Below are 22,292 nucleotides of genomic sequence, written 5' to 3'. Positions count from 1 at the left end.
CTGGAAATATCCAGAGCTATGTAAAGCATACAACTGAGCTTTAATCTCATGAAGATAGAGGTTTAAATGCAAAAAAGAAAACAAAAGCTTATCGTACTGGTGACATTCTCATTATATAGATTCCAAAAGAGAGCTTTAATTGAAAGGAGCTGAAAAAACACAATTGGATGTAAACCTAAATAACTATCAATATCATATTTCCCATCCTTGTATACCACCTACATTATAAAAATAAGCACAGCAGGACATATGACCGCGTGGCCTAATGGATAAGGTGTCTGACTTCCGATCAGAAGATTGAGGGTTCAAGTCCCTTCGTGGTCAGTTTCTGCCAATGGTCACACATCTCAGATTTCCATTCAGAATGGAAGCAGGCTCTTCCAATACTCTTATAGCCATCATGTTCTCATTCCTAATTATTCATGAAGTGGAGTACATACTGCACAGTCATTTAGATTGCATCTTCAGCCTAAAATCTTGTTCATGTTAGTGGCATTAAGAAGTGCTTCTATGTACACGCACGGAATATGTAATAGGGTTGCAGAATTTTGACTTGACAGAATGGGTTTTTAGCTTAAGGGTGTGTAGATGAAATGCAAGGTGTGTAAGTATGTGTTCATGGAGTGCTTCAAGTGTAAAATCTGTACGATTTGTGCAGTTAAAGTGCTAATTTTGCCTACGAGAAATACAATTACTACAGAAGAATTATAAAGGATTGGCACATTGGCTGCCTTTGCTGATGACACAGTTGGCTAATTTGTGAAGCATTGGTCTATTAAGTTGCAGAGTGTGGTTGAACTTGGTTAGGAGACTTGGTGCCTGTTTCTGTGTTCTTCTGAAGACAAGGACGGCTTGATACCACTGTCAAAGCCCAGTTTATTGAGAAAAGCATCCAGGAAAGAAGAAGTGTTGAGTCGAGAGTGGTTCTCCTCCAATTTCTCTCCACTTGCTCGAAATGCAGAGAGTCCATTATAGCACAGAACAGAGTGTTAAAGTCGGGGATGGAAGAGGATGAAAATGGGAAGTGTACTTATGGAGAGAACTGAGAAATGTCCTGTGTGCAGACACCAGTGTTTGACGATTGAATACATTTAAATAATGCCTCTAGACTGCAAGTGTTTATTTGTGCCTCAGTGGCCTAATGGATAAGGCACTGGCCTCCTAAGCCAGGGATTGTGGGTTCGAGTCCCATTTGAGGTGAAAACTAATATCCACTCTTACTTTTCCAGAAAAATTGATATATTTATTACATGCTTCCGCTCAGAAGCTTATGTGGTATTAGGAACTTTGAAATGGTACCATTTTACTTCTGTACTCTTCAGAGTCATGTTGGTGTTCTGAAACTACAAAGTAGATTTTTAAACACCTATCTTTGTCGGATGCAACTTTGACCCGGCAGAAGATATTCCTTTGGAAAAAATGATTTGAATTGGATTGGTGTAACTGTTGTTTCTAGAGGTAGTGACAGGCTTTCAGCTACTTGAATAGGGCAAGGCAGGATTCATGAAACGTATACAACCTTTGAGCGTGTGTAAATTGGCATATCCAGAAAGGAGCAGTTTGTACTACTGTCAAAACAGTTTCTCTCCACTTCTGGAAATATCCAGAGCTATGTAAAGCATACAACTGAGCTTTAATCTCATGAAGAAAGAGGTTTAAATGCAAAAAAGAAAACAAAAGCTTATCGTACTGGTGACATTCTCATTATATAGATTCCAAAAGAGTGCTTTAATTGAAAGGAGCTGAAAAAACACAATGGGATGTAAACCTAAATAACTATCAATATCATATTTCCCATCCTTGCATACCACCTCCATTATAAAAATGAGCACAGCAGGACATATGACCACGTGGCCTGATGGATAAGGTGTCTGACTTCTGATCAGAAGATTGAGGGTTCGAGTCCTTCGTGGTCGGTTTTTGCCAATGGACACACAACTCAGCTTTCCGTTCAGAATGGAAGCAGGCTCTTCAAATACTCTTATAGCCATCATGTTCTCATTCCTAATTATTCATGAAGTGGAGTACATACTGCACAGTCATTTAGATTGCATCTTCAGTCTAAAATCTTGTCCATGTTAGTGGCATTAAGAAGTGCTTCTATGTACACGCACTGAATATGTAATAGGGTTGCAGAATTTTGACTTGACAGAATGGGTTTTTAGCTTAAGGGTGTGTAGATGAAATGCAAGGTGTGTAAGTATGTGTTCATGGAGTGCTTCAAGTTTAAAAATCTGTATGATTTGTGCAGTTAAAGTGCTAATTTTGCCTACGAGAAAGAAAAGTACTACAGAAGAATTATAAAGGATTGGCACATTGGCTGCCTTTGCTGATGACACAGTTGGCTAATTTGTAAAGCATTGGTCTATTAAGTTGCAGAGTGTGGTTGAACTTGGTTAGGAGACTTGGTGCCTGTTTCTGTGTCCTGCTGAAGACAAGGACGGCTTGATACCACTGTCAAAGCCCAGTTTATTGAGAAAAGCATCCAGGAAAGAAGAAGTGTTGAGTCGAAAGTGGTTCTCCTCCAATTTCTCTCCACTTGCTCGAAATGCAGAGCCTCCATTATAGCACAGAACAGAGTGTTAAAGTCGGGGATGGAAGAGGATGAAAATGGGAAGTTTACTTATGGAGAGAACTGAGAAATGTCCTGTGTGCAGACACCAGTGTTTGACGATTTAATACATTTAAATAATGCCTCTAGACTGCAAGTGTTCATCTGTGCCTCAGTGGCCTAATGGATAAGGCACTGGCCTCCTAAGCCAGGGATTGTGGGTTCGAGTCCCATCTGAGGTGAAAACCAATATCCACTATTACTTTTCTAGAAAAATTTATTTATTTATTACATGCTTCCCCTCAGAAGCTTATGAGGTATTAGGAACTTTGAAATGGTACCATTTTACTTCTGTACTCTCCGGACTTATGTTGGTGTTCTGAAACTACAAAGTAGATTTTTAAACACCTATCTTTGTCAGATGCAACTTTGACCCAGCAGAAGATATTCCTTTGGAAAAAATGATTTAAATTGGATTGGTGTAACTGTTGTTTCTAGAGGTGGTGACAGGCTTTCAGCTACTTGAATAGGGCAAGTCAGGATTCATGAAACACATACAACCTTTGAGCGTGTGTAAATTGGCATATCCAGAAAGGAGCAGTTTGTACTACTGTCAAAACAGTTTCTCTCCACTTCTGGAAATATCCAGAGCTATGTAAAGCATACAACTGAGCTTTAATCTCATGAAGAAAGAGGTTTAAATGCAAAAAAGAAAACAAAAGCTTATCGTACTGGTGACATTTTCATTATATAGATTCCAAAAGAGTGCTGTAATTGAAAGGAGCTGAAAACACACAATGGGATGTAAATCTAAATAACTATCAATATCATATTTCCCATCCTTGCATACCACCTACATTATAAAAATAAGCACAGCAGGACATATGACTGCGTGGCCTAATGGATAAGGCGTCTGACTTTGGATCAGAAGATTGAGGGTTCGAGTCCCTTCGTGGTCAGTTTTTGCCAATGGTCACACATCTCAGATTTCCATTCAGAATGGAAGCAGGCTCTTCCAATACTCTTATAGCCATCATGTTCTCATTCCTAATTATTCATGAAGTGGAGTCCATACTGCACAGTCATTTAGATTGCATCTTCAGCCTGAAATCTTGTTCATGTTAGTGGCATTAAGAAGTGCTTCTATGTACACGCATGGAATATGTAATAGGGTTGCAGAATTTTGACTTGACAGAATGGGTTTTTAGCTTAAGGGTGTGTAGATGAAATGCAAGGTGTGTAAGTATGTGTTCATGGAGTGCTTCAAGTGTAAAATCTGTATGATTTGTGCAGTTAAAGTGCTAATTTTGCCTACGAGAAAGAGAAGTACTACAGAAGAATTATAAAGGATTGGCACATTGGCTGCCTTTGCTGATGACACAGTTGGCTAATTTGTGAAGCATTGGTCCATTAAGTTGCAGAGTGTGGTTGAACTTGGTTAGGAGACTTGGTGCCTGTTTCTGTGTCCTGCTGAAGACAAGGACGGCTTGATACCACTGTCAAAGCCCAGTTTATTGAGAAAAGCATCCAGGAAAGAAGAAGTGTTGAGTCGAAAGTGGTTCTCCTCCAATTTCCCTCCACTTGCTCAAAATGCAGAGCCTCCATTATAGCACAGAACAGAGTGTTAAAGTCGGGGATGGAAGAGGATGAAAATGGGAAGTTTACTTATGGAGAGAACTGAGAAATGTCCTGTGTGCAGACACCAGTGTTTGACGATTGAATACATTTAAATAATGCCTCTAGACTGCAAGTGTTTATCTGTGCCTCAGTGGCCTAATGGATAAGGCACTGGCCTCCTAAGCCAGGGATTGTGGGTTCGAGTCCCATCTGAGGTGAAAACCAATATCCACTCTTACTTTTCCAGAAAAATTGATATATTTATTACATGCTTCCGCTCAGAAGCTTATGTGGTATTAGGAACTTTGAAATGGTACCATTTTACTTCTGTACTCTTCAGAGTCATGTTGGTGTTCTGAAACTACAAAGTAGATTTTTAAACACCTATCTTTGTCAGATGCAACTTTGACCCGGGAGAAGATATTCCTTTGGAAAAAATTATTTGAGTTGGATTGGTGTAACTGTTGTTTCTAGAGGTGGTGACAGGCTTTCAGCTACTTGAATAGGGCAAGTCAGGATTCATGAAACGTATACAACCTTTGAGCATGTGTAAATTGGCATATCCAGAAAGGAGCAGTTTTTACTACTGTCAAAACAGTTTCTCTCCACCTCTAGAAATATCCAGAGCTATGTAAAGCATACAACTGAGCTTTATTCTCATGAAGAAAGAGGTTTAAATGCAAAAAAGAAAACAAAAGCTTATCGTACTGGTGACATTTTCATTATATAGATTCCAAAAGAGTGCTTTAATTGAAAGGAGCTGAAAACACACAATGGGATGTAAACCTAAATAACTATCAATATCATATTTCCCATCCTTGCATACCACCTACATTATAAAAATAAGCACAGCAGGACATATGACCGCGTGGCCTAATGGATAAGGCGTCTGACTTCGGATCAGAAGATTGAGGGTTCGAGTCCCTTCGTGGTCGGTTTTTGCCAATGGTCACACAACTCAGATTTCCATTCAGAATGGAAGCAGGCTCTTCCAATACTCTTATAGCCATCATGTTCTCATTCCTAATTATTCATGAAGTGGAGTACATACTGCACAGTCATTTAGATTGCATCTTCAGCCTAAAATCTTGTTCATGTTAGTGGCATTAAGAAGTGCTTCTATGTACACGCACGGAATATGTAATAGGGTTGCAGAATTTTGACTTGACAGAATGGGTTTTTAGCTTAAGGGTGTGTAGATGAAATGCAAGGTGTGTAAGTATGTGTTCATGGAGTGCTTCAAGTGTAAAATCTGTATGATTTGTGCAGTTAAAGTGCTAATTTTGCCTACGAGAAAGAGAAGTACTACAGAAGAATTATAAAGTATTGGCTCATTGGCTGCCTTTGCTGATGACACAGTTGGCTAATTTGTGAAGCATTGGTCTATTAAGTTGCAGAGTGTGGTTGAACTTGGTTAGGAGACTTGGTGCCTGTTTCTGTGTCCTGCTGAAGACAAGGACGGCTTGATACCACTGTCAAAGCCCAGTTTATTGAGAAAAGCATCCAGGAAAGAAGAAGTGTTGAGTCGAAAGTGGTTCTCCTCCAATTTCTCTCCACTTGCGCGAAATGCAGAGCCTCCATTATAGCACAGAAAAGAGTGTTAAAGTCGGGGATGGAAGAGGATGAAAATGGGAAGTTTACTTATGGAGAGAACTGAGAAATGTCCTGTGTGCAGACACCACTGTTTGACGATTGAATACATTTAAATAATGCCTCTAGACTGCAACTGCGTATCTGTGCCTCAGTGGCCTAATGGATAAGGCACTGGCCTCCTAAGCCAGGGATTGTGGGTTCAAGTCCCATCTGAGGTGAAAACCAATATCCAGTATTACTTTTCTTGAAAATGTATATATTTATTACATGCTTCCGCTCAGAAGCTTATGAGGTATTAGGAACTTTGAAATGGTACCATTTTACTTCTGTACTCCCCGGACTCATGTTGGTGTTCTGAAACTACAAAGTAGATTTTTAAACACCTATCTTTGTCAGATGCAACTTTGACCCGGCAGAAGATATTCCTTTGGAAAAAATGATTTGAATTGGATTGGTGTAACTGTTGTTTCTAGAGGTGGTAACAGGCTTTCAGCTACTTGAATAGGGCAAGGCAGGATTCATGAAACGTATACAACCTTTGAGCGTGTGTAAATTGGCATATCCAGAAAGGAGCAGTTTGTACTACTGTCAAAACAGTTTCTCTCCACTTCTGGAAATATCCAGAGCTATGTAAAGCATACAACTGAGCTTTAATCTCATGAAGAAAGAGGTTTAAATGCAAAAAAAGAAAACAAAAGCTTATCGTACTGGTGACATTCTCATTATATAGATTCCAAAAGAGTGCTTTAATTGAAAGGAGCTGAAAAAACACAATGGGATGTAAACCTAAATAACTATCAATATCTATTTCCCATCCTTGCATACCACCTACATTATAAAAATAAGCACAGCAGGACATATGACCGCGTGGCCTGATGGATAAGGTGTCTGACTTCGGATCAGAAGATTGAGGGTTCGAGTCCCTTCGTGGTCGGTTTTTGCCAATGGACACACAACTCAGCTTTCCGTTCAGAATGGAAGCAGGCTCTTCCAATACTCTTATAGCCATCATGTTCTCATTCCTAATTATTCATGAAGTGGAGTACATACTGCACAATCATTTAGATTGCATCTTCAGCCTAAAATCTTGTCCATGTTAGTGGCATTAAGAAGTGCTTCTATGTACACGCACTGAATATGTAATAGGGTTGCAGAATTTTGACTTGACAGAATGGGTTTTTAGCTTAAGGGTGTGTAGATGAAATGCAAGGTGTGTAAGTATGTGTTCATGGAGTGCTTCGAGTGTAAAAATCTGTATGATTTGTGCAGTTAAAGTGCTAATTTTGCCTACGAGAAAGAAAAGTACTACAGAAGAATTATAAAGGATTGGCACATTGGCTGCCTTTGCTGATGACACAGTTGGCTAATTTGTAAAGCATTGGTCTATTAAGTTGCAGAGTGTGGTTGAACTTGGTTAGGAGACTTGGTGCCTGTTTCTGTGTCCTGCTGAAGACAAGGACGGCTTGATACCACTGTCAAAGCCCAGTTTATTGAGAAAAGCATCCAGGAAAGAAGAAGTGTTGAGTCGAAAGTGGTTCTCCTCCAATTTCTCTCCACTTGCGCGAAATGCAGAGCCTCCATTATAGCACAGAAAAGAGTGTTAAAGTCGGGGATGGAAGAGGATGAAAATGGGAAGTTTACTTATGGAGAGAACTGAGAAATGTCCTGTGTGCAGACACCACTATTTGACGATTGAATACATTTAAATAATGCCTCTAGACTGCAACTGTTTATCTGTGCCTCAGTGGCCTAATGGATAAGGCACTAGCCGCCTAAGCCAGGGATTGTGGGTTCGAGTCCCATCTGAGGTGAAAACCAATATCCACTCTTACTTTTCCAGAAAAATTTATATGTTTATTACATGCTTCCGCTCAGAAGCTTATGTGGTATTAGGAACTTTGAAATGGTACCATTTTACTTCTGTACTCTTCAGAGTCATGTTGGTGTTCTGAAACTACAAAGTAGATTTTTAAACACCTATCTTTGTCAGATGCAACTTTGACCCGGCAGAAGATATTCCTTTGGAAAAAATTATTTGAATTGGATTGGTGTAACTGTTGTTTCTAGAGGTGGTGACAGGCTTTCAGCTACTTGAATAGGGCAAGTCAGGATTCATGAAACGTATACAACCTTTGAGCGTGTGTAAATTGGCATATCCAGAAAGGAGCAGTTTTTACTACTGTCAAAACAGTTTCTCTCCACCTCTAGAAATATCCAGAGCTATGTAAAGCATACAGCTGAGCTTTATTCTCATGAAGAAAGAGGTTTTAATGCAAAAAAGAAAACAAAAGCTTATAGTACTGGAGACATTTTCATTATATAGATTCCAAAAGAGTGCTTTAATTGAAAGGAGCTGAAAACACACAATGGGATGTAAACCTAAATAACTATCAATATCATATTTCCCATCCTTGCATACCACCTACATTATAAAAATAAGCACAGCAGGACATATGACCGCGTGGCCTAATGGATAAGGCGTCTGACTTTGGATCAGAAGATTGAGGGTCCGAGTCCCTTCGTGGTCGGTTTTTGCCAATGGTCACACAACTCAGATTTCCATTCAGAATGGAAGCAGGCTCTTCCAATACTCTTATAGCCATCATGTTCTCATTCCTAATTATTCATGAAGTGGAGTACATACTGCACAGTCATTTAGATTGCATCTTCAGCCTAAAATCTTGTTCATGTTAGTGGCATTAAGAAGTGCTTCTATGTACACGCACGGAATATGTAATAGGGTTGCAGAATTTTGACTTGACAGAATGGGTTTTTAGCTTAAGGGTGTGTAGATGAAATGCAAGGTGTGTAAGTATGTGTTCATGGAGTGCTTCAAGTGTAAAATCTGTATGATTTGTGCAGTTAAAATGCTAATTTTGCCTACGAGAAAGAAAAGTACTACAGAAGAATTATAAAGGACTGGCACATTGGCTGCCTTTGCTGATGACACAGTTGGCTAATTTGTGAAGCATTGGTATATTAAGTTGCAGAGTGTGGTTGAACTTGGTTAGGAGACTTGGTGCCTCTTTCTGTGTCCTGCTGAAGACAAGGACGGCTTGATACCACTGTCAAAGCCCAGTTTATTGAGAAAAGCATCCAGGAAAGAAGAAGTGTTGAGTCGAAAGTGGTTCTCCTCCAATTTCTCTCCACTTGCTCGAAATGCAGAGCCTCCATTATAGCACAGAACAGAGTGTTAAAGTCGGGGATGGAAGAGGATGAAAATGGGAAGTTTACTTATGGAGAGAACTGAGAAATGTCCTGTGTGCAGACACCAGTGTTTGACGATTGAATACATTTAAATAATGCCTCTAGACTGCAAGTGTTTATCTGTGCCTTAGTGGCCTAATGGATAAGGCACTGGCCTCCTAAGCCAGGGATTGTGGGTTCGAGTCCCATCTGAGGTGAAAACCAATATCCGCTCTTACTTTTCCAGAAAAATTTATATATTTATAACATGCTTCCGCTCAGAAGCTTATGAGGTATTAGGAACTTTGAAATGGTACCATTTTACTTCTGTACTCTTCAGGGTCATGTTGGTGTTCTGAAACTACAAAGTAGATTTTTAAACACCTATCTTTGTCAGATGCAACTTTGACCCGGCAGAAGATATTCCTTTGGAAAAAATGATTTGAATTGGATTGGTGTAACTGTTGTTTCTAGAGGTGGTGACAGGCTTTCAGCTACTTGAATAGGGCAAGGCAGGATTCATGAAACGTATACAACCTTTGAGCGTGTGTAAATTGGCATTTCCAGAAAGGAGCAGTTTGTACTACTGTCAAAACAGTTTCTCTCCACTTCTGGAAATATCCAGAGCTATGTAAAGCATACAACTGAGCTTTAATCTCATGAAGAAAGAGGTTTAAATGCAAAAAAGAAAACAAAAGCTTATCGTACTGGTGACATTCTCATTATATAGATTCAAAAAGAGTGCTTTAATTGAAAGGAGCTGAAAAAACACAATGGGATGTAAACCTAAATAACTATCAATATCATATTTCCCATCCTTGCATACTACCTACATTATAAAATTAAGCACAGCAGGACATATGACCGCGTGGCCTAATGGATAAGGTGTCTGACTTCGAATCAGAAGATTGAGGGTTCGAGTCCCTTCGTGGTCGGTTTTTGCCAATGGACACACAACTCAGATTTCCATTCAGAATGGAAGCAGGCTCTTCCAATACTCTTATAGCCATCATGTTCTCATTCCTAAATATTCATGAAGTGGAGTACATACTGCACAGTCATTTAGATAGCATCTTCAGCCTAAAATCTTGTCCATGTTAGTGGCATTAAGAAGTGCTTCTATGTACACGCACTGAATATGTAATAGGGTTGCAGAATTTTGACTTGACAGAATGGGTTTTTAGCTTAAGGGTGTGTAGATGAAATGCAAGGTGTGTAAGTATGTGTTCATGGAGTGCTTCAAGTGTAAAATCTGTATGATTTGTGCAGTTAAAGTGCTAATTTTGCCTACGAGAAAGAGAAGTACTACAGAAGAATTATAAAGGATTGGCACATTGGCTGCCTTTGCTGATGACACAGTTGGCTAATTTGTGAAGCATTGGTCTATTAAGTTGCAGAGTGTGGTTGAACTTGGTTAGGAGACTTGGTGCCTGTTTATGTGTCCTGCTGAAGACAAGGATGGCTTGATACCACTGTCAAAGGCCAGTTTATTGAGAAAAGCATTCAGGAAAGAAGAAGTGTTGAGTCGAGAGGGGTTCTCCTCCAATTTCTCTCCACTTGCTCGAAATGCAGAGAGTCCATTATAGCACAGAACAGAGTGTTAAAGTCGGGGATGGAAGAGGATGAAAATGGGAAGTTTACTTATGGAGAGAACTGAGAAATGTCCTGTGTGCAGACACCAGTGTTTGACGATTGAATACATTTAAATAATGTTTCTAGATTGCAAGTGTTTATCTGTGCCTCAGTGGCCTAATGGATAAGGCACTGGCCTCCTAAGCCAGGGATTGTGGGTTTGAGTCCCATCTGAGGTGAAAACCAATATCCAGTCTTACTTTTCCAGAAAAATTGATATATTTATTACATGCTTCCGCTCAGAAGCTTATGTGGTATTAGGAACTTTGAAATGGTACCATTTTACTTTTTGACCCGGCAGAAGATATTCCTTTGGAAACAATGATTTGAATTGGATTGGTGTAACTGTTGTTTCTAGAGGTGGTGACAGGCTTTCAGCTACTTGAATAGGGCAAGGCAGGATTCATGAAACGTATACAACCTTTGAGCGTGTGTAAATTGGCATATCCAGAAAGGAGCAGTTTGTACTACTGTCAAAACAGTTTCTCTCCACTTCTGGAAATATCCAGAGCTATGTAAAGCATACAACTGAGCTTTAATCTCATGAAGAAAGAGGTTTAAATGCAAAAAAGAAAACAAAAGCTTATCGTACTGGTGACATTCTCATTATATAGATTCCAAAAGAGTGTTTTAATTGAAAGGAGCTGAAAAAACACAATGGGATGTAAACCTAAATAACTATCAATATCATTATTCCCATCCTTGCATACTACCTACATTATAAAAATAAGCACAGCAGGACCAATGACCGCGTGGCCTAATGGATAAGGTGTCTGACTTCGGATCAGAAGATTGAGGGTTCGAGTCCCTTCGTGGTCGGTTTTAACCAATGGACACACAACTCAGCTTTCCGTTCAGAATGGAAGCAGGCTCTTCCAATACTCTTATAGCCATCATGTTCTCATTCCTAATTATTCATGCAGTGGAGTACATACTGCACAGTCATTTAGATTGCATCTTCAGCCTAAAATCTTGTCCATGTTAGTGGCATTGAGAAGTGCTTCTATGTACACGCACTGAATATGTAATAGGGTTGCAGAATTTTGACTTGACAGAATGGGTTTTTAGCTTAAGGGTGTGTAGATGAAATGCAAGGTGTGTAAGTATGTGTTCATGGAGTGCTTCAAGTGTAAAAATCTGTATGATTTGTGCAGTTAAAGTGCTAATTTTGCCTATGAGAAAGAAAAGTACTACAGAAGAATTATAAAGGATTGGCACATTGGCTGCCTTTGCTGATGACACAGTTGGCTAATTTGTAAAGCATTGGTCTATTAAGTTGCAGAGTGTGGTTGAACTTGGTTAGGAGACTTGGTGCCTGTTTCTGTGTCCTGCTGAAGACAAGGACGGCTTGATACCACTGTCAAAGCCCAGTTTATTGAGAAAAGCATCCAGGAAAGAAGAAGTGTTGAGTCGAAAGTGGTTCTCCTCCAATTTCTCTCCTCTTGCTCAAAATGCAGAGCCTCCATTATAGCACAGAACAGAGTGTTAAAGTCGGGGATGGAAGAGGATGAAAATGGGAAGTTTACTTATGGAGAGAACTGAGAAATGTCCTGTGTGCAGACACCAGTGTTTGACGATTGAATACATTTATATAATGCCTCTAGCGTGCAAGTGTTCATCTGTGCCTCAGTGGCCTAATGGATAAGGCACTGGCCGCCTAAGCCAGGGATTGTGGGTTCGAGTCCCATCTGAGGTGAAAACCAATATCCACTATTACTTTTCTAGAAAAATGTATATATTTATTACATGCTTCCGCTCAGAAGCTTATGAGGTATTAGGAACTTTGAAATGGTACCATTTTACTTCTGTACTCTTCAGGGTCATGTTGATGTTCTGAAACTACAAAGTAGATTTTTAAACACCTATCTTTGTCGGATACATCTTTGACCCGTCAGAAGATATTCCTTTGGAAAAAATGATTTGAATTGGATTGGTGTAACTGTTGTTTCTAGAGGTGGTGACAGGCTTTCAGCTACTTGAATAGGGCAAGTCAGGATTCATGAAACGTATACAACCTTTGAGCGTGTGTAAATTGGCATATCCAGAAAGGAGCAGTTTGTACTACTGTCTAAACAATTTCTCTACCCTTTTGGAAAAATCCAGAGCTATGTAAAGCATACAACTGAGCTTTAATCTCATGAAGAAAGAGGTTTAAATGCAAAAAAGAAAACAAAAGCTTATCGTACTGGTGACATTCTCATTATATAGATTCCAAAAGAGTGCTTTAATTGAAAGGAGCTGAAAAAACACAATGGGATGTAAACCTAAATAACTATCAATATCATATTTCCCATCCTTGCATACCACCTACATTATAAAAATAAGCAGAGCAGGACATATGACCGCGCGGCCTAATGGATAAGGTGTCTGACTTCGGATCAGAAGATTGAGGGTACGAGTCCCTTCGTGGTCGGTTTTTGCCAATGGTCACACAACTCAGCTTTCCATTCAGAATGGAAGAAGGCTCTTCCAATACTCTTATAGCCATCATTTTCTCATTCCTAATTATTCATGAAGTGGAGTACATACTGCACAGTCATTTAGATTGCATCTTCAGCCTAAAATCTTGTCCATGTTTGTGGCATTAAGAAGTGCTTCTATGTACACGCACTGAATATGTAATAGGGTTGCAGAATTTTGACTTGACAGAATGGGTTTTTAGCTTAAGGGTGTGTAGATGAAATGCAAGGTGTGTAAGTATGTGTTCATGGAGTGCTTCAAGTGTAAAAATCTGTATGATTTGTGCAGTTAAAGTGCTAATTTTGCCTACGAGAAAGAAAAGTACTACAGAAGAATTATAAAGGTTTTGCACATTGGCTGCCTTTGCTGATGACACAGTTGGCTAATTTGGAAAGCATTGGTCTATTAAGTTGCAGAGTGTGGTTGAACTTGGTTAGCAGACTTGGTGCCTGTTTCTGTGTCCTGCTGAAGACAAGGACGGCTTGATACCACTGTCAAAGCCCAGTTTATTGAGAAAAGCATCCAGGAAAGAAGAAGTGTTGAGTCGAAAGTGGTTCTCCTCCAATTTCTCTCCACTGGCGCGAAATGCAGAGCCTCCATTATAGCACAGAACAGAGTGTTAAAGTCGGGGATGGAAGAGGATGAAAATGGGAAGTTTACTTATGGAGAGAACTGAGAAATGTCCTGTGTGCAGACACCAGTGTTTGACGATTGAATACATTTAAATAATGCCTCTAGACTGCAAGTGTTCATCTGTGCCTCAGTGGCCTAATGGATAAGGCACTGGCCTCCTAAGCCAGGGATTGTGGGTTCGAGTCCCATCTGAGGTGAAAACCAATATCCAGTATTACTTTTCTTGAAAAATGTATATATTTATTACATGCTTCCGCTCAGAAGGTTATGAGGTATTAGGAACTTTGAAATGGTACCATTTTACTTCTGTACTCTCCGGACTCATGTTGGTGTTCTGAAACTACAAAGTAGATTTTTAAACACCTATCTTTGTCAGATGCAACTTTGACCCGGCAGAAGATATTCCTTTGGAAAAAATGATCTGAATTGGATTGGTGTAACTGTTGTTTCTAGAGGTGGTGACAGGCTTTCAGCTACTTGAATAGGGCAAGGCAGGATTCATGAAACGTATACAACCTTTGAGCGTGTGTAAATTGGCATATCCAGAAAGGAGCAGTTTGTACTACTGTCAAAACAGTTTCTCTCCACTTCTGGAAATATCCAGAGCTATGTAAAGCATACAACTGAGCTTTAATCTCATGAAGAAAGAGGTTTAAATGCAAAAAAGAAAACAAAAGCTTATCGTACTGGTGACATTCTCATTATATAGATTCCAAAAGAGAGCTTTAATTGAAAGGAGCTGAAAAAACACAATGGGATGTAAACCTAAATAACTATCAATATCATATTTCCCATCCTTGTATACCACCTACATTATAAAAATAAGCACAGCAGGACATATGACCGCGTGGCCTAATGGATAAGGTGTCTGACTTCGGATCAGAAGATTGAGGGTTCGAGTCCCTTCGTGGTCGGTTTTTGCCAATGGACACACAACTCAGCTTTCCGTTCAGAATGGAAGCAGGCTCTTCCAATACTCTTATAGCCATCATGTTCTCATTCCTAATTATTCATGAAGTGGAGTACATACTGCACAGTCATTTAGATTGCATCTTCAGCCTAAAATCTTGTTCATGTTAGTGGCATTAAGAAGTGCTTCTATGTACACGCACTGAATATGTAATAGGGTTGCAGAATTTGGACTTGACAGAATGGGTTTTTAGCTTAAGGGTGTGTAGATGAAATGCAAGGTGTGTAAGTATGTGTTCATGGAGTGCTTCAAGTGTAAAATCTGTACGATTTGTGCAGTTAAAGTGCTAATTTAGCCTACGAGAAAGAGAAGTACTACAGAAAAATTATAAAGGATTGGCACATTGGCTGCCTTTGCTGATGACACAGTTGGCTAATTTGTAAAGCATTGGTCTATTAAGTTGCAGAGTGTGGTTGAACTTGGTTAGGAGACTTGGTGCCTGTTTCTGTGTCCTGCTGAAGACAAGGACGGCTTGATACCACTGTCAAAGCCTAGTTTATTGAGAAAAGCATCCAGGAAAGAAGAAGTGTTGAGTCGAAAGTGGTTCTCCTCCAATTTCTCTCCACTTGCTCGAAATGCAGAGCCTCCATTATAGCACAGAACAGAGTGTTAAAGTCGGGGATGGAAGAAGATGAAAATGGGAAGTTTACTTATGGAGAGAACTGAGAAATGTCCTGTGTGCAGAAAACCAGTGTTTGACGATTGAATACATTTAAATAATGCCTCTAGACTGCAAGTGTTTATCTGTGCCTCAGTGGCCTAATGGATAAGGCACTGGCCTCCTAAGCCAGGGATTGTGGGTTCGAGTCCCATCTGAGGTGAAAACCAATATCCACTATTACTTTTCTAGAAAAATTTATATATTTATTACATGCTTCCGCTCAGAAGCTTATGAGGTATTAGGAACTTTGAAATGGTACCATTTTACTTCTGTACTCTCCGGACTCATGTTGGTGTTCTGAAACTACAAAGTAGATTTTTAAACACCTATCTTTGTCAGATGCAACTTTGACCCGGCAGAAGATATTCCTTTGGAAAAAATGATCTGAATTGGATTGGTGTAACTGTTGTTTCTAGAGGTGGTGACAGGCTTTCAGCTACTTGAATAGGGCAAGGCAGGATTCATGAAACGTATACAACCTTTGAGCGTGTGTAAATTGGCATATCCAGAAAGGAGCAGTTTGTACTACTGTCAAAACAGTTTCTCTCCACTTCTGGAAATATCCAGAGCTATGTAAAGCACACAACTGAGCTTTAATCTCATGAAGAAAGAGATTTAAATGCAAAAAAGAAAACAAAAGCTGATCGTACTGGTGACATTCTCATTATATAGATTCCAAAAGAGAGCTTTAATTGAAAGGAGCTGAAAAAACACAATGGGATGTAAACCTAAATAACTATCAATATCATATTTCCCATCCTTGTATACCACCTACATTATAAAAATAAGCACAGCAGGACATATGACCGCGTGGCCTAATGGATAAGGTGTCTGACTTCGGATCAGAAGATTGAGGGTTCGAGTCCCTTCGTGGTCGGTTTTTGCCAATGGACACACAACTCAGCTTTCCGTTCAGAATGGAAGCAGGCTCTTCCAATACTCTTATAGCCATCATGTTCTCATTCCTAATTATTCATGAAGTGGAGTACATACTGCACAGTCATTTAGATTGCATCTTCAGCCTAAAATCTTGTTCATGTTAGTGGCATTAAGAAGTGCTTCTATGTACACGCACGGAATATGTAATAGGGTTGCAGAATTTTGACTTGACAGAATGGGTTTTTAGCTTAAGGGTGTGTAGATGAAATGCAAGGTGTGTAGGTATGTGTTCATGGAGTGCTTCAAGTGTAAAAATCTGTATGATTTGTGCAGTTAAAGTGCTAATTTTGCCTACGAGAAAGAGAAGTACTACAGAAGAATTATAAAGGATTGGCACATTGGCTGCCTTTGCTGATGACACAGTTGGCTAATTTGTGAAGCATTGGTCTATTAAGTTGCAGAGTGTGGTTGAACTTGGTTAGGAGACTTGGTGCCTGTTTCTGTGTCCTGCTGAAGACAAGGACGGCTTGATACCACTGTCAAAGCCCTGTTTATTGAGAAAAGCATCCAGGAAAGAAGAAGTGTTGAGTCGAAAGTGGTTCTCCTCCAATTTCTCTCCACTTGCGCGAAATGCAGAGCCTCCATTATAGCACAGAAAAGAGTGTTAAAGTCGGGGATGGAAGAGGATGAAAATGGGAAGTTTACTTATGGAGAGAACTGAGAAATGTCCTGTGTGCAGACACCACTATTTGACGATTGAATACATTTAAATAATGCCTCTAGACTGCAACTGTTTATCTGTGCCTCAGTGGCCTAATGGATAAGGCACTGGCCTCCTAAGCCAGGGATTGTGGGTTCGAGTCCCATCTGAGGTGAAAACCAATATCCACTCTTACTTTTCCAGAAAAATTTATATGTTTATTACATGCTTCCGCTCAGAAGCTTATGTGGTATTAGGAACTTTGAAATTGTACCATTTTACTTCTGTACTCTTCAGAGTCATGTTGGTGTTCTGAAACTACAAAGTAGATTTTTAAACACCTATCTTTGTCAGATGCAACTTTGACCCGGCAGAAGATATTCCTTTGGAAAAAAATATTTGAATTGGATTGGTGTAACTGTTGTTTCTAGAGGTGGTGACAGGCTTTCAGCTACTTGAATAGGGCAAGTCAGGATTCATGAAACGTATACAACCTTTGAGCGTGTGTAAATTGGCATATCCAGAAAGGAGCTGTTTTTACTACTGTCAAAACAGTTTCTCTCCACCTCTAGAAATATCCAGAGCTATGTAAAGCATACAACTGAGCTTTATTCTCATGAAGAAAGAGGTTTTAATGCAAAAAAGAAAACAAAAGCTTATCGTACTGGAGACATTTTCATTATATAGATTCCAAAAGAGTGCTTTAATTGAAAGGAGCTGAAAACACACAATGGGATGTAAACCTAAATAACTATCAATATCATATTTCCCATCCTTGCATACCACCTACATTATAAAAATAAGCACAGCAGGACATATGACCGCGTGGCCTAATGGATAAGGCGTCTGACTTCGGATCAGAAGATTGAGGGTTCGAGTCCCTTCGTGGTCGGTTTTTGCCAATGGTCACACAACTCAGATTTCCATTCAGAATGGAAGCAGGCTCTTCCAATACTCTTATAGCCATCATGTTCTCATTCCTAAATATTCATGAAGTGGAGTACATACTGCACAGTCATTTAGATTGCATCTTCAGCCTAAAATCTTGTTCATGTTAGTGGCATTATGAAGTGCTTCTATGTACACGCACGGAATATGTAATAGGGTTGCAGAATTTTGACTTGACAGAATGGGTTTTTAGCTTAAGGGTGTGTAGATGAAATGCAAGGTGTGTAAGTATGTGTTCATGGAGTGCTTCAAGTTTAAAAATCTGTATGATTTGTGCAGTTAAAGTGCTAATTTTGCCTATGTGAAAGAAAAGTACTACAGAAGAATTATAAAGGATTGGCACATTGGCTGCCTTTGCTGATGACACAGTTGGCTAATTTGTAAAGCATTGGTCTATTAAGTTGCAGAGTGTGGTTGAACTTGGTTAGGAGACTTGGTGCCTGTTTCTGTGTCCTGCTGAAGACAAGGACGGCTTGATACCACTGTCAAAGCCCAGTTTATTGAGAAAAGCATCCAGGAAAGAAGAAGTGTTGAGTCGAAAGTGGTTCTCCTCCAATTTCTCTCCACTTGCTCGAAATGCAGAGCCTCCATTATAGCACAGAACAGAGTGTTAAAGTCGGGGATGGAAGAGGATGAAAATGGGAAGTTTACTTATGGAGAGAACTGAGAAATGTCCTGTGTGCAGACACCAGTGTTTGACGATTGAATACATTTAAATAATGCCTCTAGACTGCAAGTGTTTATCTGTGCCTTAGTGGCCTAATGGATAAGGCACTGGCCTCCTAAGCCAGGGATTGTGGGTTCGAGTCCCATCTGAGGTGAAAACCAATATCCGCTCTTACTTTTCCAGAAAAATTTATATATTTATAACATGCTTCCGCTCAGAAGCTTATGAGGTATTAGGAACTTTGAAATGGTACCATTTTACTTCTGTACTCTTCAGGGTCATGTTGGTGTTCTGAAACTACAAAGTAGATTTTTAAACACCTATCTTTGTCAGATGTAACTTTGACCCGGCAGAAGATATTCCTTTGGAAAAAATGATTTGAATTGGATTGGTGTAACTGTTGTTTCTAGAGGTGGTGACAGGCTTTCAGCTACTTGAATAGGGCAAGGCAGGATTCATGAAACGTATACAACCTTTGAGCGTGTGTAAATTGGCATTTCCAGAAAGGAGCAGTTTGTACTACTGTCAAAACAGTTTCTCTCCACTTCTGGAAATATCCAGAGCTATGTAAAGCATACAACTGAGCTTTAATCTCATGAAGAAAGAGGTTTAAATGCAAAAAAGAAAACAAAAGCTTATCGTACTGGTGACATTCTCATTATATAGATTCCAAAAGAGTGCTTTAATTGAAAGGAGCTGAAAAAACACAATGGGATGTAAACCTAAATAACTATCAATATCATATTTCCCATCCTTGGATACTACCTACATTATAAAATTAAGCACAGCAGGACATATGACCGCGTGGCCTAATGGATAAGGTGTCTGACTTCGAATCAGAAGATTGAGGGTTCGAGTCCCTTCGTGGTCGGTTTTTGCCAATGGACACACAACTCAGATTTCCATTCAGAATGGAAGCAGGCTCTTCCAATACTCTTATAGCCATCATGTTCTCATTCCTAAATATTCATGAAGTGGAGTACATACTGCACAGTCATTTAGATAGCATCTTCAGCCTAAAATCTTGTTCATGTTAGTGGCATTAAGAAGTGCTTCTATGTACACGCACTGAATATGTAATAGGGTTGCAGAATTTTGACTTGACAGAATGGGTTTTTAGCTTAAGGGTGTGTAGATGAAATGCAAGGTGTGTAAGTATGTGTTCATGGAGTGCTTCAAGTGTAAAGTCTGTATGATTTGTGCAGTTAAAGTGCTAATTTTGCCTACGAGAAAGAAAAGTACTACAGAAGAATTATAAAGGATTGGCACATTGGCTGCCTTTGCTGATGACACAGTTGGCTAATTTGTAAAGCATTGGTCTATTAAGTTGCAGAGTGCGGTTGAACTTGGTTAGGAGACTTGGTGCCTGTTTCTGTGTCCTGCTGAAGACAAGGACGGCTTGATACCACTGTCAAAGCCCAGTTTATTGAGAAAAGCATCCAGGAAAGAAGAAGTGTTGAGTCGAAAGTGGTTCTCCTCCAATTTCTCTCCACTTGCTCGAAATGAAGAGCCTCCATTATAGCACAGAACAGAGTGTTAAAGTCGGGGATGGGAGAGGATGAAAATGGGAAGTTTACTTATGGAGAGAAATGAGAAATGTCCTGTGTGCAGACGATTGAATACATTTAAATAATGCCTCTAGAATGCTAGTGTTTATCTGTGCCTCAGTGGCCTAATGGATAAGGCACTGGCCTCCTAAGCCAGGGATGTTGGGTTTGAGTCCCTTCTGAGGTGAAAACCAATATCCACTCTTACTTTTCCAGAAAAATTGATATATTTATTACATGCTTCCGCTCAGAAGCTTATGAGGTATTAGGAACTTTGAAATGGTACCACTTTACTTCTGTACTCTTCAGGGTCATGTTGGTGTTCTGGAACTACAAAGTAGATTTTTAAACACCTATCTTTGTCAGATGCAACTTTGACCCGGCAGAAGATATTCCTTTGGAAAAAATGATTTGAGTTGGATTGGTGTAACTGTTGTTTCTAGAGGTGGTGAGAGGCTTTCAGCTACTTGAATAGGGCAAGTCAGGATTCATGAAACGTATACAACCTTTGAGTGTGTGTAAATTGGCATATCCAGAAAGGAGCAGTTTGTACTACTGTCAAAACAGTTTCTCTCCACGTCTGGAAATATCCAGAGCTATGTCAAGCATACAACTGAGCTTTAATCTCATGAAGAAAGAGGTTTAAATGCAAAAAAGAAAACAAAAGCTTATCGTACTGGTGACATTCTCATTATATTGATTCCAAAAGAGTGCTTTAATTGAAAGGAGCTGAAAAAACACAATGGGATGTAAACCGAAATAACTATCAATATCATATTTCCCATCCTTGCATACCACCTACATTATAAAAATAAGCACAGCAAGACATAAGACCGCGTGGCCTAATGGATAAGGGGTCTGACTTCGGATCAGAAGATTGAGGGTTCGAGTCCCTTCGTGGTCGGTTTTTGCCAATGGTCACACAACTCAGCATTCCATTCAGAATGGAAGCAGGCTCTTCCAATACTCTAATAGCCATCATGTTCTCATTCCTAATTATTCATGAAGTGGAGTACATACTGCACAGTCATTTAGATTGCATCTTCAGCCTAAAATCTTGTCCATGTTAGTGGCATTAAGAAGTGCTTCTATGTACACGCACTGAATATGTAATAGGGTTGCAGAATTTTGACTTGACAGAATGGGTTTTTAGCTTAAGGGTGTGTAGATGAAATGCAAGGTGTGTGTTCATGGAGTGCTTCAAGTGTAAAATCTGTATGATTTGTGCAGTTAAAGTGCTAATTTTGCCTACGAGAAAGAAAAGTACTACAGAAGAATTATAAAGGATTGGCACATTGGCTGCCTTTGCTGATGACACAGTTGGCTAATTTGTAAAGCATTGGTCTATTAAGTTGCAGAGTGTGGTTGAACTTGGTTACGAGACTTGGTGCCTGTTTCTGTGTCCTGCTGAAGACAAGGACAGCTTGATACCACTGTCAAAGCCCAGTTTATTGAGAAAAGCATCCAGGAAAGAAGAAGTGTTGAGTCGAAAGTGGTTCTCCTCCAATTTCTCTCCACTTGCTCGGAATGCAGAGCCTCCATTATAGCACAGAACAGAGTGTTAAAGTCGGGGATGGAAGAGGATGAAAATGGGAAGTTTACTTATGGAGATAACTGAGAAATGTCCTGTGTACAGACACCAGTGTTTGATGATTGAATACATTTAAATAATGCCTCTAGACTGCAGTGTTTATCTGTCCCTCAGTGGCCTAATGGATAAGACACTGGCTTCTTAAGCCAGGGATTGTGGGTTTGAGTCCCATCTGAGATGAAAACCAATATCCACTCTTACTTTTCCAGAACAATTTATATATTTATTACATGCTTCCGCTCAGAAGCTTATGAGGTATTAGGAACTTTGAAATGGTACCATTTTACTTCTGTACTCTTCGGGGTCATGTTGGTGTTCTGAAACTACAAAGTAGATTTTTAAACACCTATCTTTGTCAGATGCAACTTTGACCCGGCAGAAGATATTCCTTTGGAAAAAATGATTTGAATTGGATTGGTGTAACTGTTGTTTCTAGAGGTGGTGACAGGCTTTCAGCCACTTGAATAGGGCAAGTCAGGATTCATGAAACATATACAACCTTTGAGCGTGTGTAAATTGGCATATCCAGAAAGGAGCAGTTTGTACTACTGTCAAAACAGTTTCTCTCCACTTCTGGAAATATCCAGAGCTATGTAAAGCATACAACTGAGCTTTAATCTCATGAAGAAAGAGGTTTAAATGCAAAAAAGAAAACAA

The 22,292-nt window shown here is 39.6% G+C and overlaps 21 non-coding genes across 21 annotated transcripts; all 21 read left to right on the top strand.

The window, feature by feature from the left end:
• The first annotated feature begins 1,127 nt into the window (after window positions 1-1,127).
• Window positions 1,128-1,200, top strand: TRNAR-CCU (transfer RNA arginine (anticodon CCU)). The gene has a single exon. It is a non-coding gene; the product is annotated as a tRNA-Arg (tRNA).
• A 1,520-nt stretch (window positions 1,201-2,720) lies between these two features.
• On the top strand, window positions 2,721-2,793 carry TRNAR-CCU (transfer RNA arginine (anticodon CCU)). Its single transcript has one exon. It is a non-coding gene; the product is annotated as a tRNA-Arg (tRNA).
• Window positions 2,794-3,437: 644 nt separating this feature from the next.
• Window positions 3,438-3,510, top strand: TRNAQ-UUG (transfer RNA glutamine (anticodon UUG)). The gene has a single exon. It is a non-coding gene; the product is annotated as a tRNA-Gln (tRNA).
• Window positions 3,511-4,313: 803 nt separating this feature from the next.
• Window positions 4,314-4,386, top strand: TRNAR-CCU (transfer RNA arginine (anticodon CCU)). The gene has a single exon. It is a non-coding gene; the product is annotated as a tRNA-Arg (tRNA).
• Window positions 4,387-5,030: 644 nt separating this feature from the next.
• Window positions 5,031-5,103, top strand: TRNAR-UCG (transfer RNA arginine (anticodon UCG)). Its single transcript has one exon. It is a non-coding gene; the product is annotated as a tRNA-Arg (tRNA).
• Window positions 5,104-5,906: 803 nt separating this feature from the next.
• On the top strand, window positions 5,907-5,979 carry TRNAR-CCU (transfer RNA arginine (anticodon CCU)). The gene has a single exon. It is a non-coding gene; the product is annotated as a tRNA-Arg (tRNA).
• A 643-nt stretch (window positions 5,980-6,622) lies between these two features.
• On the top strand, window positions 6,623-6,695 carry TRNAR-UCG (transfer RNA arginine (anticodon UCG)). The gene has a single exon. It is a non-coding gene; the product is annotated as a tRNA-Arg (tRNA).
• Window positions 6,696-9,092: 2,397 nt separating this feature from the next.
• On the top strand, window positions 9,093-9,165 carry TRNAR-CCU (transfer RNA arginine (anticodon CCU)). The gene has a single exon. It is a non-coding gene; the product is annotated as a tRNA-Arg (tRNA).
• A 644-nt stretch (window positions 9,166-9,809) lies between these two features.
• Window positions 9,810-9,882, top strand: TRNAR-UCG (transfer RNA arginine (anticodon UCG)). Its single transcript has one exon. It is a non-coding gene; the product is annotated as a tRNA-Arg (tRNA).
• An 803-nt stretch (window positions 9,883-10,685) lies between these two features.
• Window positions 10,686-10,758, top strand: TRNAR-CCU (transfer RNA arginine (anticodon CCU)). Its single transcript has one exon. It is a non-coding gene; the product is annotated as a tRNA-Arg (tRNA).
• Window positions 10,759-11,325: 567 nt separating this feature from the next.
• TRNAR-UCG (transfer RNA arginine (anticodon UCG)) lies at window positions 11,326-11,398 on the top strand. The gene has a single exon. It is a non-coding gene; the product is annotated as a tRNA-Arg (tRNA).
• An 804-nt stretch (window positions 11,399-12,202) lies between these two features.
• TRNAR-CCU (transfer RNA arginine (anticodon CCU)) lies at window positions 12,203-12,275 on the top strand. Its single transcript has one exon. It is a non-coding gene; the product is annotated as a tRNA-Arg (tRNA).
• Window positions 12,276-13,796: 1,521 nt separating this feature from the next.
• Window positions 13,797-13,869, top strand: TRNAR-CCU (transfer RNA arginine (anticodon CCU)). Its single transcript has one exon. It is a non-coding gene; the product is annotated as a tRNA-Arg (tRNA).
• Window positions 13,870-14,513: 644 nt separating this feature from the next.
• TRNAR-UCG (transfer RNA arginine (anticodon UCG)) lies at window positions 14,514-14,586 on the top strand. The gene has a single exon. It is a non-coding gene; the product is annotated as a tRNA-Arg (tRNA).
• An 804-nt stretch (window positions 14,587-15,390) lies between these two features.
• Window positions 15,391-15,463, top strand: TRNAR-CCU (transfer RNA arginine (anticodon CCU)). Its single transcript has one exon. It is a non-coding gene; the product is annotated as a tRNA-Arg (tRNA).
• Window positions 15,464-16,107: 644 nt separating this feature from the next.
• Window positions 16,108-16,180, top strand: TRNAR-UCG (transfer RNA arginine (anticodon UCG)). The gene has a single exon. It is a non-coding gene; the product is annotated as a tRNA-Arg (tRNA).
• An 804-nt stretch (window positions 16,181-16,984) lies between these two features.
• On the top strand, window positions 16,985-17,057 carry TRNAR-CCU (transfer RNA arginine (anticodon CCU)). The gene has a single exon. It is a non-coding gene; the product is annotated as a tRNA-Arg (tRNA).
• A 644-nt stretch (window positions 17,058-17,701) lies between these two features.
• TRNAR-UCG (transfer RNA arginine (anticodon UCG)) lies at window positions 17,702-17,774 on the top strand. The gene has a single exon. It is a non-coding gene; the product is annotated as a tRNA-Arg (tRNA).
• An 804-nt stretch (window positions 17,775-18,578) lies between these two features.
• On the top strand, window positions 18,579-18,651 carry TRNAR-CCU (transfer RNA arginine (anticodon CCU)). The gene has a single exon. It is a non-coding gene; the product is annotated as a tRNA-Arg (tRNA).
• Window positions 18,652-19,295: 644 nt separating this feature from the next.
• On the top strand, window positions 19,296-19,368 carry TRNAR-UCG (transfer RNA arginine (anticodon UCG)). Its single transcript has one exon. It is a non-coding gene; the product is annotated as a tRNA-Arg (tRNA).
• A 1,507-nt stretch (window positions 19,369-20,875) lies between these two features.
• Window positions 20,876-20,948, top strand: TRNAR-UCG (transfer RNA arginine (anticodon UCG)). Its single transcript has one exon. It is a non-coding gene; the product is annotated as a tRNA-Arg (tRNA).
• Window positions 20,949-22,292: the final 1,344 nt, after the last annotated feature.

This window comes from Lissotriton vulgaris, chromosome 5 (genome assembly GCF_964263255.1).
Source record: "Lissotriton vulgaris chromosome 5, aLisVul1.2, whole genome shotgun sequence".
Classification (NCBI taxonomy): Eukaryota; Metazoa; Chordata; class Amphibia; order Caudata; family Salamandridae; genus Lissotriton; species Lissotriton vulgaris.
The sequence above is the reverse complement of the archived record's forward strand: the minus strand, read 5'-3'. Positions and strand labels throughout refer to the sequence as shown.